The 16,290-nt window shown below is 41.8% G+C and overlaps 1 protein-coding gene across 2 annotated transcripts in view; it reads right to left on the reverse strand.

Annotated features, from left to right (window-relative positions):
- Positions 1-16,290, reverse strand: part of PRLR (prolactin receptor) — a 183,838-nt gene that overhangs the window by 51,510 nt on the left and 116,038 nt on the right. The window lies entirely within an intron of this gene.

Raw genomic sequence — 16,290 nt, forward strand, 5'->3', positions numbered from 1 at the left:
GCTGGGCTATGCCCATCTGGAATCATGGTTCCCATCTTGTTCCTTCCAATGTATCTGGCTCTAGGTTTTGTCTAAGACATTTTAAACTCTGAGGACTAACTTGCCTGGGTCTCTGAGGCATGAGGTGACAATTGCTAATAGTATGGATCTGAGTTAGAACAAAAATGATTTCAGGACTTGAATACAAAATAGGCTCCTATATGTGTGCAGTTACTTTTTAAAATTTGCTTTGATATAAAGACAACAATTCCTAATTTAGTGCTCAGTTTTCTCTTGCACATTCCATGCAAAAACAAGCAATCTAACCAGAGTAGCAGACCAAATAATACTTTTAAATAATTTCTATGTCTTCAAAATCCAGAATCTTGGGGATTATTGTTCAAGGAATCCAGGGCTGAGTGTTCTCCATGCTGACACCCATGGAGAAGGAAGTGGAAGGCAGGCAGCTGCGGATTGCTACCAGCGGCTTCAGGCCAACACGAATCTCTCTCATACACCCCCAATTCCTCAGCATCAACCGCTACTGGCCTAATGAATGCAGAGCCCAGATATCTTTGCAACAAAAACCTATGATGTGATGAGCCCATGTGAGCGTAAAATGGCCAGACCCAAGACATCAGTTAATGAGGTGTCTGGTGAACCCAGAGTTCATAACGCAACTGTCTGGGGCAGCTTTCTCAGAAGCCACCAATTTTTCTCCATAGGATACAGTGATGCTGAATTTTTCATTTTAAAATTCTGAACATTCTAGAATGTATTTTAAATTCTGGGAATCATTTCAGGACTTAAAGCCCTCTCTTTGATAATGTTCTAACTCTGGTTAAAACAACCCCTGCTCTGCTCTGTTGCCTCCCAAATTAAATTGACACTTTTTACTCTTCAGCGGGAAGCGCTGAGGGGTCAGCAGAGGCTAGGGGAGGGTGCAGGAGTGGAGCACAGGAGGAGGGCCGCGTTGGGGGTGGAAAGCCTGGAATGGCGAGCAGCAGTAGTCAGGGCTCTGGAGCAAGAAGAAGTAAAGGAGATTGTGGTCCTTTCACTCCTGCAGTTCAACAAACATTGACTGAGTGCCAGGTCTTGGACTCACTTCATTCATTCATCTGTTTATTCATTCAGAATTAAAAAAAATGCCTGGCACACCATTTAGCCCTTGTCACTCTCTACCCCGACTCCCACGCCTACTCTCAGCCCTCTTCTGTGCCCTGCGGGCTGGCTCCTGTGATGCTCTTGTCCTCCAGCTCTGGTTGGGTCCCACCCATGGGAGGCAGGCAGAGGATGGGAGCAGAACACATCAGGGTATCTGTTTCCCAACCCCCTTGCCTTCATCCTGGCCTGCTTCCAGCAGTGGTTGTGTCTCCACTGCCACAGCTCCAGGTGGGCGGCCCCAGCTCTCACTGGGTCCTGCCAAAATCTCTCCCTCCCCATTCCCCTCTAGGCAGAGAGGGTGGTGACAAATTCCCTTGTTACTTGTCTCAACTCTGCCCACAGGTATGTAAATTATAAGATTACATTTTCTTAAACATCCTAGCTAAGTATGTCATCTTTTTCCTTTCTGACCTTGACTGCTGCAGCCCTTGAATATATGCTGAATTGTTTTCTGATTGCTTGGGACAGACTGGAAAGATGAAAGTTTTGTAGATAGTGTCTGACACTAGGCTTCACCAGTGCAGGGTGTGGAGGCGTAACTTAACAGAAGCTTCTGGGGGAGAAATCTCAGAGGTTTAGTCCCTGATAGACTCCAGTATTGTGTGTCAATCAAAGACTGACTTGATCTCTGGCCACATAATTAGAAGTATGATGTCCAGAATAAAGGAGGTGATAGTGCCACTTCATTCTGTCTCTATTTAGAGTTCTAGGCTCAGTTCTGGGCTTTCCACTTTAAGAGGAGACATGTTAGTTGTCTTAAGTGTTTGAAGTTCTGTCATATAGAGCAGAGGTTGGACAAGTTTTTCTTTAAGGCCCAAACAGTAAATATTTTTGGCTTTGTGGGCCACATGTTCTCTGTTGCAACTACTCTCTTGTGCAAAAGCAGTCACAGACGATATGTGAATGAATAGGCTTGACTGTGTTCTAATAAAACTTTATTTACAAAAATAAATGGTGAGCTGGATTAGGCCTGTAGGCTTTATTTTGTTGACTTCTGATATAAGGGGAAAAACATGGATTTTTTTCTGGGTGTTTCCAAAAGGCAGAAGTTAGATCCATGTGTAAAAATTGTAGGGAGGTAGATTTGTGCTAATTTTAAGGAAGATCTTTCTAAACGTAATGACTGTTCCCAAACAGGATAAGCTGATTCATGAGGCAGTAGGTTTCTTGTTATTGAAAGTATTCAAAGGAGAAGCTGAGCGTCGCAGAATAATTTTCAGCAAAGCACACAGAGTAACTCAGATGATGAGGAAGGTAACAATACCTCCTATATCTGTATACTTAGTACAGTACCACACACAGTAAGTCTTCTAGATTTTATACTCTTAGAGGGAAGAGACTGTGCTGTATCTATCTTTGCATCCTGCCCACTCCTGAAAGCCTAGGATAGTGCTTTAAACACAGTGAGCGTGACCAATACATGTTTTGTCAACTTGGCTCTTTAAGTAAAATCTTGCTGACAGATGAATTAAACTAACTCGTCTTTAGTACAGTCATCACTACTAGTCACGTTAAGTTAGTTCAATTATCTCTAATAAGCTTCAATATTGAGGAGTTTCACTGAAAAGAACAGACATCATAGTGAACATTTATTAAGTTCTAAAATATGCCAGCTACTGTGCTAAGAATTTTACATGCACTATTTTAATTCTCCCAAAACCTATGAGGTAGGTGCTATTATCACCCCCATTTTATTGATGAAGAAATTGAAATCCAGAGAAGTCTCAAAGATGGGAAGTGGCGTAATTAAAAATCGAGCTGGGATCTCTTTGATGTCAAAGGCTGTTGTCCAACCACAACACTATCCTGCTTCTCATTCATTTGTTCATTCATTCAGTATTCAACAAACACCAACTGGCGGCCTGCTATTTGCCAAGTACTTTAGCTGTTGAGGACAGAGCTGTGATTATAAACGGAATCAAGCCCAGGCTCCGAAGGAATTTACATTGCCAGTGGGATATATCTGGGATAGATGTATTATTGACAAAGGAGAAGATATTAAATGGTAATTCATCACAAGAGACAGAGATTAAAAAGAGAATCAATATTTCTGTCCACATCAGAACTTCCGGTATAATCCTAACTGATGAGTTTATCCAAGCTCTTTCTTTGTACTGGCATTGGCCCAAGTTTAGTCTTTAGTCTTTTGTCAAATTCTCAGATGGGTTCAGAGATTCAGAAGGAAGCTTCAAGCATTTTGGCAACTGATTCAGATCACTATGGCAATTTGTAGATATGTGAATGAAGCCCTAGAAGGGAAAAAAAACCCATGAAGCACTCAGGTGTCACTCTTCCAGGGCAGGTTGAATCTGAGCATCGTCAAACTGGGAGACCAGAGGCGAACAGATGAAAAGAGGTAGAAAAAGCCAGTTCAGTTAACACAAAAATAAAGAAAAAAAAAAAAACCTCTTGGCAACGTTCCATTTTCCCCCTTTCCTGAAACATAGAAATACTAAGAGCCTAAATTCTAACTCCCAGCTCCCAGTATCATAAAAAAGATCAATATTTATAACAAATGCTACAATGTTGAGAGGAAAACACACCAACTTGGGTCAAGCGGATGGGCCTTGTTTAGAAGGAGGAGAGCTACCAGGGCGCAGGCAGGGGAGTGGAGAGAACCAGAGGGAAATTCCAAAACCTTGAGTGAGATTGAGATAGAGCAAGAGTGCTAAGGTTCAAACAGCACAAAGCCAAATAAATTGTCAGGTCCAATAGACAAGGGCTTACTGGAGTGGGAGACAGAGCCCAAAGGTCAGGGGCTGAATAAACAGGAGCCCGAGGAGGAAGTGAGAGAATTCAGAACTTTGTATCTTTTTGGGAGCTAACGCAAGCTTTGTATCTTTTTGGGTGCTAACCGCAAAGGATGGGCATGGATGGCCTAGTTAAAATCACAGGATAGGAAGATGGCGGAAGAGTAAGACGCGGAGATCACATTCCTTCCCACAGATACAGTAGAAATACTTCTACACGTGGAACTGCTCCTACAGAACACCCACTGAACGCTGGCAGAAAACGTCCGACCTCCAAAAAGGCAAGAAACTCCCCCCGTACTTGGGTAGGGCAAAAGAAAAAAGAAATAACAGAGACAAAAGAATAGGGACGGCACCTGCACCAGTGTGAGGGAGCCGTGAAGGAGGAAAGGTTTCCACGCACTAGGAGCCCCTTCGCGGGCGGAGACTGCGGGGGGCGGAGGGGGGAAGCTTCAGAGCCTCGGAGGAGAGCGCAGCCACAGAGGTGCGGAGGGCAAAGCGGAGAGGTTCCCGCACAGAGGCTCGGCGCCGAGCAGCACTCACCAGCCCGAGAGGCTTGTCTGCTTAGCCGCCGGGGCGGGCGGGGCTGGGAGCTGAGGCTCGGGCTTCGGTCGGATCGCAGGGAGAGGACTGGGGCTGGCAGCGTGAACACAGCCTGAAGGGGTTAGCGCACCACAGCTAGCCGGGAGGGAGTCCGGGGAAAAAGTCTGCAGCTGCCGAAGAGGCAAGAGACTTTTTCTTGCCTCTTTGTTTCGCGGCGGGCAAGGAGAGGGGATTCAGAGCGCCGCCTAAACGAACTCCAGAGAAGGGCGCAAGCCACGGCGATCAGCGCGGACCCCAGAGTCGGGCGTGAGACGCTGGGGCTGCTGCTGCCGCCTCCAAAAAGCCTGTGTGTGAGCACAGGTCACTCTCCACACCTCCCCTCCCGGGAGCCTGTGCAGCCCGCCACTGCCAGGGTCCCGGGATCCGGGGACAACATCCCCGGGAGAACGCACTGCGCGCCTCGAGCTGGTGCAACGTCACGCCGGCCTCGGCCGCCGCAGGCTCGCCCCGCCTCCTCCGTACCGCTCCCTCCCCGCGGCCTGGGTGAGCCAGAGCCCCCGAAGCAGCTGCTCCTTTAACCCCGTCCTGTCTGGGCGGGGAACAGACGCCCTCAGGCGACCTACACGCAGAGGCGGGTCCAAATCCAAAGCTGAACCCCAGGAGCTGTGCGAACAGGGAAGAGAAGGGGAAATCTCTCCCAGCAGCCTCAGAAGCAGCGGATTAAAACTCCACAAACAACGTGATGTACCTGCATCTACTGAATACCTGAATAGACAACGAATCAGCCCAAATTCAGGAGGTGGACGTTGGGAGCAGGAGATATTAATTTTTCCCCTTTTCCTTTTTTTTGTGAGTGTATATGTATATGCTTCTGGGTGAGATTTTGTCTGTATAGCTTTGCTTTACAATAGCTTTATTTTACTTCACTATATTATAGCCTCTTTCTTTCTTTCTTTCTATTTTTTCTCCCTTTTACTCTGAGCCGTGTGGACGAAAGGCTCTTGGTGCTCCAGCCAGGCATCAGGGCCGTGCCTCTGAGGTGGGAGAGCCAACTTCAGAACACTGGTCCACAAGAGACCTCCCAGCTCCACGTAATACCAAACGGCAAAAATCTCCCAGAGATCTCCATCTCAACATCAAGACCCAGCTTCACTCGACGACCAGCAAGCTACAGTGCTGGACATCCTATGCCAAACAACTAGCTAGACAGGAACACAACCCCATCCATTGGCAGAGAGGCTGCCTAAAATCATAATAAGGCCACAGACACCACAAAATACACCACCAGACGTGGACGTGCCCACCAGAAAGACAAGATCTAGCCTCATCCACCAGAACTCAGGCACTAGTTCCCTCCACCAGGAAGCCTACACAACCCACTGAACCAACCTTAGCCGCTGGGGAGAGATACCAAAAACAACGGGAACTACGAACCTGCAGCCTGTGAAAAGGAGACCCCAAACACAGTAAGATAGGCAAAATGAGATGACAGAAAAACACACAGCAGATGAAGGAGCAGGCTCAAAACACACTGGACTTAACAAATGAAGAGGAAATAGGTAGTCTACCTGAAAAAGAATTCAGAATAATGATAGTAAGGATGATCCAAAATCTTGGAAACAGAATAGACAAAATGCAAGAAACATTTAACAAGGATGTAGAAGAACTAAAGAGGAACCAAGCAATGATGAAAAACACAATAAATGAAATTAAAAATACTCTAGATGGGATCAATAGTAGAATAACTGAGGCAGAAGAAAGGATAAGTGACCTGGAAGATAAAATGGTGGAAATAACTACTACAGAGCAGGATAAAGAAAAAAGAATGAAAAGAACTGAGGACAGTCTCAGGGACCTCTGGGACAACATTAAATGTGCCAACATTCGAATTATAGGGGTACCAGAAGAAGAAGAGAAAAAGAAAGGGACTGAGAAAATTTTTGAAGAGATTATAGTTGAAAACTTCCCTAATATGGGAAAGGAAATAGTTAATCAAGTCCTGGAAGCACAGAGAGTCCCATACAGGATAAACCCAAGGAGGAACACGCCAAGACACATATTAATCAAACTGTCAAAAATTAAATATAAGGAAAACATATTAAAGGCAGCAAGGGAAAAAAAACAAATAACACACAAGGGAATCCCCATAAGGTTAACATCTGATCTCTCAGCAGAAACTCTGCAAGCCAGAAGGGAGTGGCAGGATATACTTAAAGTCATGAAGGAGAAAAACCTACAACCAAGATTACTCTACCCAGCAAGGATCTCATTCAAATTCGATGGAGAAATTAAAACCTTTACAGACAAGCAAAAGCTGAGAGAGTTCAGCACCACCAAACCAGCTTTACAACAAATGCTAAAGGAAATTCTCTAGGCAAGAAACACAAGAGAAGGAAAACACCTACAATAACAAACCCAATACATTTAAGAAAATGGGAATAGGAACATACATATCGATAATTACCTTGAATGTAAATGGATTAAATGCTCCCACCAAAAGACACAGGCTGGCTGAATGGATACAAAAACAAGACCCATATATATGCTGTCTACAAGAGACCCACTTCAGACCTAGAGACACATACAGACAGAAAGTGAGGGGATGGAAAAAGATATTCCATGCAAATGGAAATCAAAAGAAAGCTGGAGTAGCAATTCTCATATCAGACAAAATAGACTTTAAAATAAAGACTATTACAAGAGACAAAGAAGGACACTATATAATGATCAAGGGATCGATCCAAGAGGAAGGTATAACAATTGTAAATATTTATGCACCCAACATAGGAGCACCTCAATACATAAGGCAAATACTAACAGCCATGAAAGGGGAAATTGACAGCAACACAATAATAGTAGGGGACTTTAACACCCCACTTTCACCAATGGACAGATCATCCAAAATGAAAATAAATAAGGAAACACAAGCTTTAAATGATACATTAAACAATATGGACTTAATTGATATTTATAGGACATTCCACCCAAAAACAACAGAATACACATTTTTCTCAAGTGCTCATGGAACATTCTCCAGGATAGATCATATCTTGGGTCACAAATCAAGCCTTGGTAAATTTAAGAAAATTGAAATCGTATCAAGTATCTTTTCCGACCACAACGCTATGAGACTAGATATCAATTACAGGAAAAGATCTGTAAAAAATACAAACACATGGAGGCTACACAATACATTACTTAATAACGAAGTGATTACTGAAGAAATCAAAGGGGAAATCAAAAAATACCTAGAAACAAATGACAATGGAGACACGACGACCCAAAACCTATGGGACACAGCAAAAGCAGTGCTAAGAGGGAAGTCTATAGCAATACAAGCCTACCTCAAGAAACAGGCAACATCTCGAATAAACAACCTAACCTTGCACCTAAAGCAATTAGAGAAAGAAGAACAAAAAAACCCCAAAGCCAGCAGAAGGAAAGAAATTATAAAGATCAGGTCAGAAATAAATGAAAAAGAAATGAAGGAAACAATAGCAAAAATCAATGAAACTAAAAGCTGGTTCTTTGAGAAGATAAACAAAATTGATAAACCATTAGCCAGACTCATCAAGAGAAAAAGGGAGAAGACTCAGATCAATAGAATTAGAAATGAAAAAGGAGAAGTAACCACTGACACTGCAGAAATACAAAAGATCATGAGAGATTACTACAAGCAACTCTATGCCAATAAAATGGACAACCTGGAAGAAATGGACAGATTCTTAGAAATGCACAAACTGCCGAGACTGAACCAGGAAGAAATAGAAAATATGAACAGACCAATCACAAGCACTGAAATTGAAACTGTGATTAAAAACCTTCCAACAAACAAAAGCCCAGGACCAGATGGCTTCACAGGCGAATTCTATCAAACATTTAGAGAAGAGCTAACACCTATCCTTCTCAAACTCTTCCAAAATATTGCAGAGGGAGGAACACTCCCAAACTCATTCTACGAGGCCACCATCACCCTGATACCAAAACCAGACAAAGATGTCACAAAGAAAGAAAACTACAGGCCAATATCACTGATGAACATAGATGCAAAAATCCTCAACAAAATACTAGCAAACAGAATCCAACAGCACATTAAAAGGATCATACACCATGATCAAGTGGGGTTTATCCCAGGAATGCAAGGATTCTTCAATATACGAAATCAATCAATGTGATACACCATATTAACAAATTGAAGGAGAAAAACCATATGATCATCTCAATAGATGCAGAGAAAGCTTTTGACAAAATTCAACACCCATTTATGATAAAAGCCCTGCAGAAAGTAGGCATAGAGGGAACTTTCCTCAACATAATAAAGGCCATATATGACAAACCCACAGCCAACATTGTCCTCAATGGTGAAAAACTGAAACCATTTCCACTAAGATCAGGAACAAGACAAGGTTGCCCACTCTCACCACTATTATTCAACATAGTTCTGGAAGTCCTAGCCACAGCAATCAGGGAAGACAAAGAAATAAAAGGAATCCAAATCGGAAAAGAAGAAGTAAAGCTGTCACTATTTGCAGATGACATGATACTATACATAGAGAATCCTAAAGATGCTACCAGAAAACTCCTAGAGCTAATCAATGAATTTGGTAAAGTAGCAGGATACAAAATTAATGCACAGAAATCTCTTGCATTTCTATACACTAATGACGAAAAATCTGAAAGTGAAATTAAGAAAACACTCCCATTTACCATTGCAACAAAAAGAATAAAATATCTAGGAATAAACCTACCTAAGGAGACAAAAGACCTGTATGCAGAAAATTATAAGACACTGATGAAAGAAATTAAAGATGATACAAATAGATGGAGAGATATACCATGTTCCTGGATTGGAAGAATCAACATTGTGAAAATGTCTCTACTACGCAAAGCAATCTACAGATTCAATGCAATCCCTATCAAACTACCACTGGCATTTTTCACAGAACTAGAACAAAAAATTTCACAATTTGTATGGAAACACAAAAGACCCCGAATAGCCAAAGCAATCTTGAGAACGAAAAATGGAGCTGGGGGAATCAGGCTCCCTGACTTCAGACTATATTACAAAGCTTCAGTAATCAAGACAGTTTGGTATTGGCACAAAAACAGAAATATAGATCAATGGAACAGGATAGAAAGCCCAGAGATAAACCCACACACATATGGTCAACTTATCTTTGATAAAGGAGGCAAGCATATACAGTGGAGAAAAGACAGCCTCTTCAATAAGTGGTGCTGGGAAAATTGGACAGGAACATGTAAAAGTATGAAATTAGAACACTCCCTGACACCATGCACAAAAATAAACTCAAAATGGATTAAAGACCTAAGTGTAAGGGCAGACACTATCAAACTCTTAGAGGAAAACATAGGCAGAACACTCTATGACATACATCACAGCAAGATTCTTTTTGACCCAGCTCCCAGAGAAATGGAAATAAGAACACAAATAAACAAATGGGACCTAATGAAACTGAAAAGCTTTTGCACAGCAAAGGAAACCATAAACAAGACCAAAAGACAACCCTCAGAATGGGAGAAAATATTTGCAAATGAAGCAACTGACAAAGGATTAATCTCCAAGATTTACAAGCAGCTCATGCAGCTCAATAACAAAAAAACGAACAACCCAATCCAAAAATGGGCAGAAGATCTAAATAGACATTTCTCCAAAGAAGATATACAGATGGCCTACAGACACATGAAAGAATGCTCAACATCATTAATCATTAGAGAAATGCAAATCAAAACTACAATGAGATATCATCTCACACCGGTCAGAATGGCCATCATCAAAAAATCTAGAAACAATAAATGCTGGAGAGGGTGTGGAGGAAAGGGAACACTCTTGCACTGTTGGTGGGAATGTAAATTGATACAGCCACTATGGAGAACAGTATGGAGGTTCCTTAAAAAACTACAAATAGTACTACCATACGACCCAGCAATCCCACTACTGGGCATATACCCTGAGAAAACCATAGGTCAAAAAGAGTCATGTACCAAAATGTTCATTGCAGCTCTATTTACAATAGCCAGGACATGGAAGCAACCTAAATGTCCATCGACAGATGAATGGATAAAGAAGATGTGGCACATATATACAATGGAATATTACTCAGCCATAAAAAGAAATGAAATGGAGGTATTTGTAATGAGGTGGATGGAGTTAGAGTCTGTCATACAGAGTGAAGTAAGTCAGAAAGAGAAAAACAAATACAGTATGCTAACACATATATATGGAATCTAAGGGAAAAAAAAAAAAAGGCCATGAAGAACCTAGTGGCAAGACGGGAATAAAGACACAGACCTACTAGAGAATGGACTTGAGGATATGGGGAGGGGGTGGGGTGAGATGTGACAGGGTAAGAGAGTGTCATGGACATATATACACTACCAAATGTAAAATAGATAGCTAGTGGGAAGCAGCCGCATAGCACAGGGAGATCAGCTCGGTGCTTTGTGACCACCTAGAGGGGTGGGATGGGGAGGGTGGGAGGGAGGGAGATGCAAGAGGGAAGAGAAATGGGAACATATTGTATATGTATAACAGATTCACTTTGTTATAAAGCAGATGCTAACACACTATTGTAAGGCAATTATACTTCAATAAAGATGTTTGAAAAAAAAAAAATCACAGGATAGGAACTGACAAATACTAGTGATACTTTTGCAATTCCAGAATTCCTTTTGTTAGTAGATTGCAAAGTGATTTTCAGATTGGTGAGTCCTTATCGCGTTAGCATGACCTTATTGCTAAGATCATGGCTAGAAAACAAAGAATGATAATTAGTTAACATTTATTGACTGCCAGACACAGCTTTTCAGCACTTTAATGCATTGTCTCATTTAATCTTCCCATGTACATTTTGAAAACCAAGCTCTTTACTAGAGACCTAATTAAAAAATGATTAAAAACAGAGGTACATTTGGAGGAAACCATAAAATGTCATCAGAAACAAGTACTAGTCATTTATTCATTCTTTTGTTTCCTGGACTATTTCTTCAGCCGCGAGTGATCGAGCACCTAATATGTGTGGGTACTATTAAGGGTCTGTGCAAGGGTGATTGTACTCATTTCCCTCATTGTTTAACACACAGGCAGTAGAGGGAGCAAGAGACTGTGAGTGGCAAAATACGGGTTCCGTTTTAGCCCTGCCTCTAACTGTTCCTGTGGTCCTTGGATAGGTCAGTTTCTTCTCTGTTTAACGTCTTCTAGTGTAAAACAAGGAGCTGGGACCACATGATGCTTGAGGTCTTTTAGAATTTAGTGGTAAAGTCTGCAGTAGCTTTATAATACTTTGTATTTTATAATGAACATTCACTTATATTCTATCATTATACTCTCCCATCACCATTGGGTAAGTAATAATACTATGAAGCTTTAGAGAAATTTGCCAGGGCTTGAAGCAAGTTCCTCTGCTCTGTCCACTAGAACCCTCTGCCTTCTGTGTATGAGTCCATGCTTAGTTTCCAGAAGAATTGTACAAGGGCTGGGTGCAGATATCAGAGGAAAAGGAAGAGATACAGGAGATACAGAAGACAAGGAGAAGTTGTGAGTAGGAAGATGTGCCAACACTCAGGGGCTTCGTGTGTTTTCTCGGAAACCATTTAGGGCTGCTGTGACCACTGAGGAAGTGTATCCCAAGGCACAAGAAGAGAAATCCTCTAACTGGAGTAAATTACATGGAGGTAGATTCAAGTTCAATGACTGGGGAGTGAAGTGCCTCCCTGGACATTCCACTTGTCCATTACTGAACAGAACTACAATGAATGGGTCTTGTTATAAGGCAGAAGCCCTGGACTCAAGAGGAAGAATACCTTTCACATGATTATTATGCCCCAAAGATGAGATGGGCCCCTCTGGTAGGAGATTAGCTGCTTAAGCAGAGACCATATGAAACCCTACAGGGGTTAGCGACTTGGATCAGGCCTGGAAGACCAGTAAGGGGACTTCCAACTCTGAAATGCTATGGTTCTGGAGACTGGTGTCTTACAATTTAAGCTGTAGTCTATCATTCCTACTCCAGAGTTTAGATATTCCTGCAATCATCTGTTGGGAAAATTCAAGGTCCTTTTCCAGCTACTCATATTCAGGACAAGTTCCTCAATTCATTTCTTTCCAAGAAGTTCCCTGTATGGATCCTTGCCGGCATATCCACCCTGACCTCCTGGTCTTGGTGTTTCTGACCTCCCATTCTTGACAAATATCCAGGATTGGAACATCTTTGCAAGCCAGAGTTGAAATCAAACACCATTGTGTTGGACCAACACAATGAAACTCTAGTCTTACCAGCCCATTGATTAACAGGGTGACCCTTGCATTTGTCCAGTGTCCTTATTTTCCAAGGTGTTTTCCATCTGCAAGCTTTATCAGAAGCGTATAAGTCAATTGGTATCCTGAGGGTAATCACTTTCACAAGAGAAGGTACATGGAAGTGCTTTGTAAAAGTGAAACACTGTGAAAGGTGAGATGTTTTATTATTGTTATAACATGCCCCGGGTCACAGTACAGCAGAGCCATATCTAAAGCAGGTTCCTTCAAATCCTTTTGGGCATGAGTGTAAAGTAAATAAAGAGTACTATGGATAATTTACAAAGAACCAAAGTCCAGATCTCCTTGATTGATTGGCAGGGAAGGATAGAATTTAGAGCTGGATTTTACAAGTGTGATAGCACCAAATCAGGATCACTTAAAAGCAGGCTGGTTGTTCCAGTACAATGAATAGCCACGGCATGAACATGAATCTGCATAAATTGGCCAATGGTCATTTTGAATGGGGCAACCATGGGTTGGATGAGGTAGCCACCAGCAGCGGACCTGAACCAAAGGGCTTTCTGCTTATTTTAGCTCAGAGACCACAGGTGTAAATCCACCTTCCCAGAGAAGCTTGTAGCATCTAACAAGCTAGGGTTACACTCCTAATTCAGAGGACAATAAAAAACAACCTCCAATGATGAAAAGACCTTAGCCAGAATTCTCAAGAAATTGGCTTAAAAAATAATCCCCAATTGATTGCAACATTAAGAACATTCTTAAAATGTTACCTTTGTCCTGATGTCTAAACCCCCATGGAGGGGTTTACGAAAAGGTTCTTTATGCATTTGAAGCCACTAATACTATAAGTGGGGAAAGAACACACTCTTTTAATTAAAAGAGCAGATTGTTATGATTGTGGTAATCTGAATCGAGAACATCTTTTTTACCTAGAAATATGAGAGAATAAATATTTCCCGGAGTTAGTATCCAAAGCTTGGGATTATTTAGGATTAGTAGCCAAAATTGTTATTTTACACTGTATAATCAGGAAGGCTGCTCAGAGGAGAATGTTAGAAGGAAAATCTGTTTTAGGTTTCCTGTTACTCCAGCCAACTGGGGACCATCTAAATGCCATTTGTCTCCGACCCTTGAACTGTCTTCTCCCCCACTCTTGGGGCAACACAGCCAATGACCCTCTTGGAGCAGCAAATAACTGGCATGTATCAAGGCTAACACTTCTGCTTTGCAGTCTAGTTGTTTGCTTGACTATCAGATGTTGCCTTTTTTAGGTAGTTGAACTTGGCAGAATAATAAACTGTGCTTCTGTTTACTCTTTTGTTCTCAAGGCTAATTTAAAAGTGCTCTTGGTGGGTGAGTGGTGATGATAATGGAAACATCTTAAACCATTAGGTTGAGAACTGAAATACCAACATGGGCACAGGAGACTAATTCCGTAGCTGATGGAAATGAGTCAATGTACCTTCTTTAGCCTGAGCACCATGTGCAGTGTTCTTTTTGTTCCCATAAACCACAGGGTCTGGCTCCCCAGAGTTGGGAGAATATAGCATCTAGCCAGAGGATTTGCTTTACTTTGAGGTTCTTTAAGCCCCATGTTTGTTCCAACAGCCTCAACTCAGCCCCTTACTACTGTTTTCTCCCCATGGGTTTTGGTCACATCATTTTCCAAAGTGGCCCAATTGCATCAATCATTCATTTTTATTAAAAAAAATGTGGGTGTGTGTGTGTTATTATAGCTATATCCCACTATACAGCATATTGGCTAACATGATTCATTGCATAGAGGCACCATGGTCCAATGAATGTGTTAAGAACCTGAACCAGACCAAAACATATATAAAAGTGACTTGTGCCATTTTTTAGCCATGTGACCTTGAGGAAGATACGTAACTTCCTTGAATCTCAATTTCTTCATCTGTAAAGTGAGAATACCTTTCGCTACCTTTTTGGATTGTTGTGAGGATTCGATGCACAGTATCGAGGAAATAGCAAGTAGTGAATACATGCTAGTGATATTAATGGTTAACACTGTTAATTTGTTATGCCAGGAATTACAGGCATCCTCAAAGCATCTCTAGGAACTAAGACCCATTATTATCTTCACTTTGCTGATGAGAACTAGAGAGACAGGTTAAGTACTTGCCCAGCATCACAAAGATATGAAATGGCCATGCCAGGATTCCAGAGTCCTCAGTCTGGCCACTACTCCCCATGTAAGAAGAGTGGGCAGCAAGGGTTTTGACACCTTAAGAAAGTGGAACCTTATTTGTTCCCTCTCACTCTTCTTTTCCATGCTTCTTCATTCACACCTGAGTCAGAAGCAGGGAAAGACAGAAACTGATACAATAGGACAGTGTAACCAGTAGACCTCTGGCAGACCAGCTATGGAGCTTGGCCTCAACCTCAGCTGTGAACTTGTTGGCTGAACACAAAGGCAGTTGTTATATTCCATGTAGTCAAAAGATTTTAAACATTCTAAAGTTATTTTATTAGAAGGGAGGAGTGAACACTCTTCTATACAGATCCACTCTACTGAGATCACTGAAAAGCACAAATATAAATATCATGACATTATTATATTATTATTATTATCTCATCCTGCAAACATCTATTCTCCATAAACTTAAATAGAAATCATTTTTGCTATCAATACTAAATCTTAAATCCCTTACTAATCTTATCTCTTAAATCTAAGATATTAAGATCAGGAACCGTTTTATTCACTCAAACCTACAGCAAAAAGCTGTTCAACTCAGATTGCTGAGATCATGGCAATTTGCTCTTTTAATTAAAATACTAGTGTGACTAGTGTGTTGTCCAACAGCTGATGAATGGACAAACAAAATGTGGTATATCTACAATGGAATCTTATTCAACAACAAAAAGGAATGAAGTACTGATATATGCTACAACATGGACAAACCTCAAAAATGTTATCTCAAGTGAAAGAAGCCAGTCACAAAAGACCACATATAGGGCTTCCCTGGTGGTGCAGTGGTTAAGAATATGCCTGCCAATGCAGGGGACACGGGTTCAAGTCCTGGTCTGGGAAGATCCCACATGCAGTGGAGCAACTAAGCCCGTGCGCCACAACTACTGAGCCTGTGCTCTAGAGCCCATGAGCCACAACTACTGAGCCCATGTGCCACAACTACTGAAGCCCGCGTGCCTAGAGCCTGTGCTCTGCAACAAGAGAAGCCATCGCAATGAGAAGCCTGTGCACCACAAGGAAGAGTAGCCCCCCGCTCGCCGCGACTAGAGAAAGCCCGCGTGCAGCAATGAAGACCCAACGCAGCCAAAAATAAATTAAAAAAAAAAAAAAGACCACATATAGTATGATTCCATTTATACGAATTGTCCAGAAAAAAGCAAATCTACAGCGACAGAAAGTAACTTAGTGGTTGCCAGGGGCTGGGGGTAGGGGAGAAAGGGGAAAGGGGAATGACCACCGCTAATGTGTACTAAGTTCCTTCTCCGGTTGTTGAAATATTTTAAAATTAGGTTATGATGAGGGTTGCACAACTCTGTAAATATACTGAAAACCACTGAGTTGTATACTTTAAAGAGGTAAACTTT

This window comes from Balaenoptera acutorostrata, chromosome 2 (genome assembly GCF_949987535.1).
Source record: "Balaenoptera acutorostrata chromosome 2, mBalAcu1.1, whole genome shotgun sequence".
NCBI lineage: Eukaryota > Metazoa > Chordata > Mammalia > Artiodactyla > Balaenopteridae > Balaenoptera > Balaenoptera acutorostrata.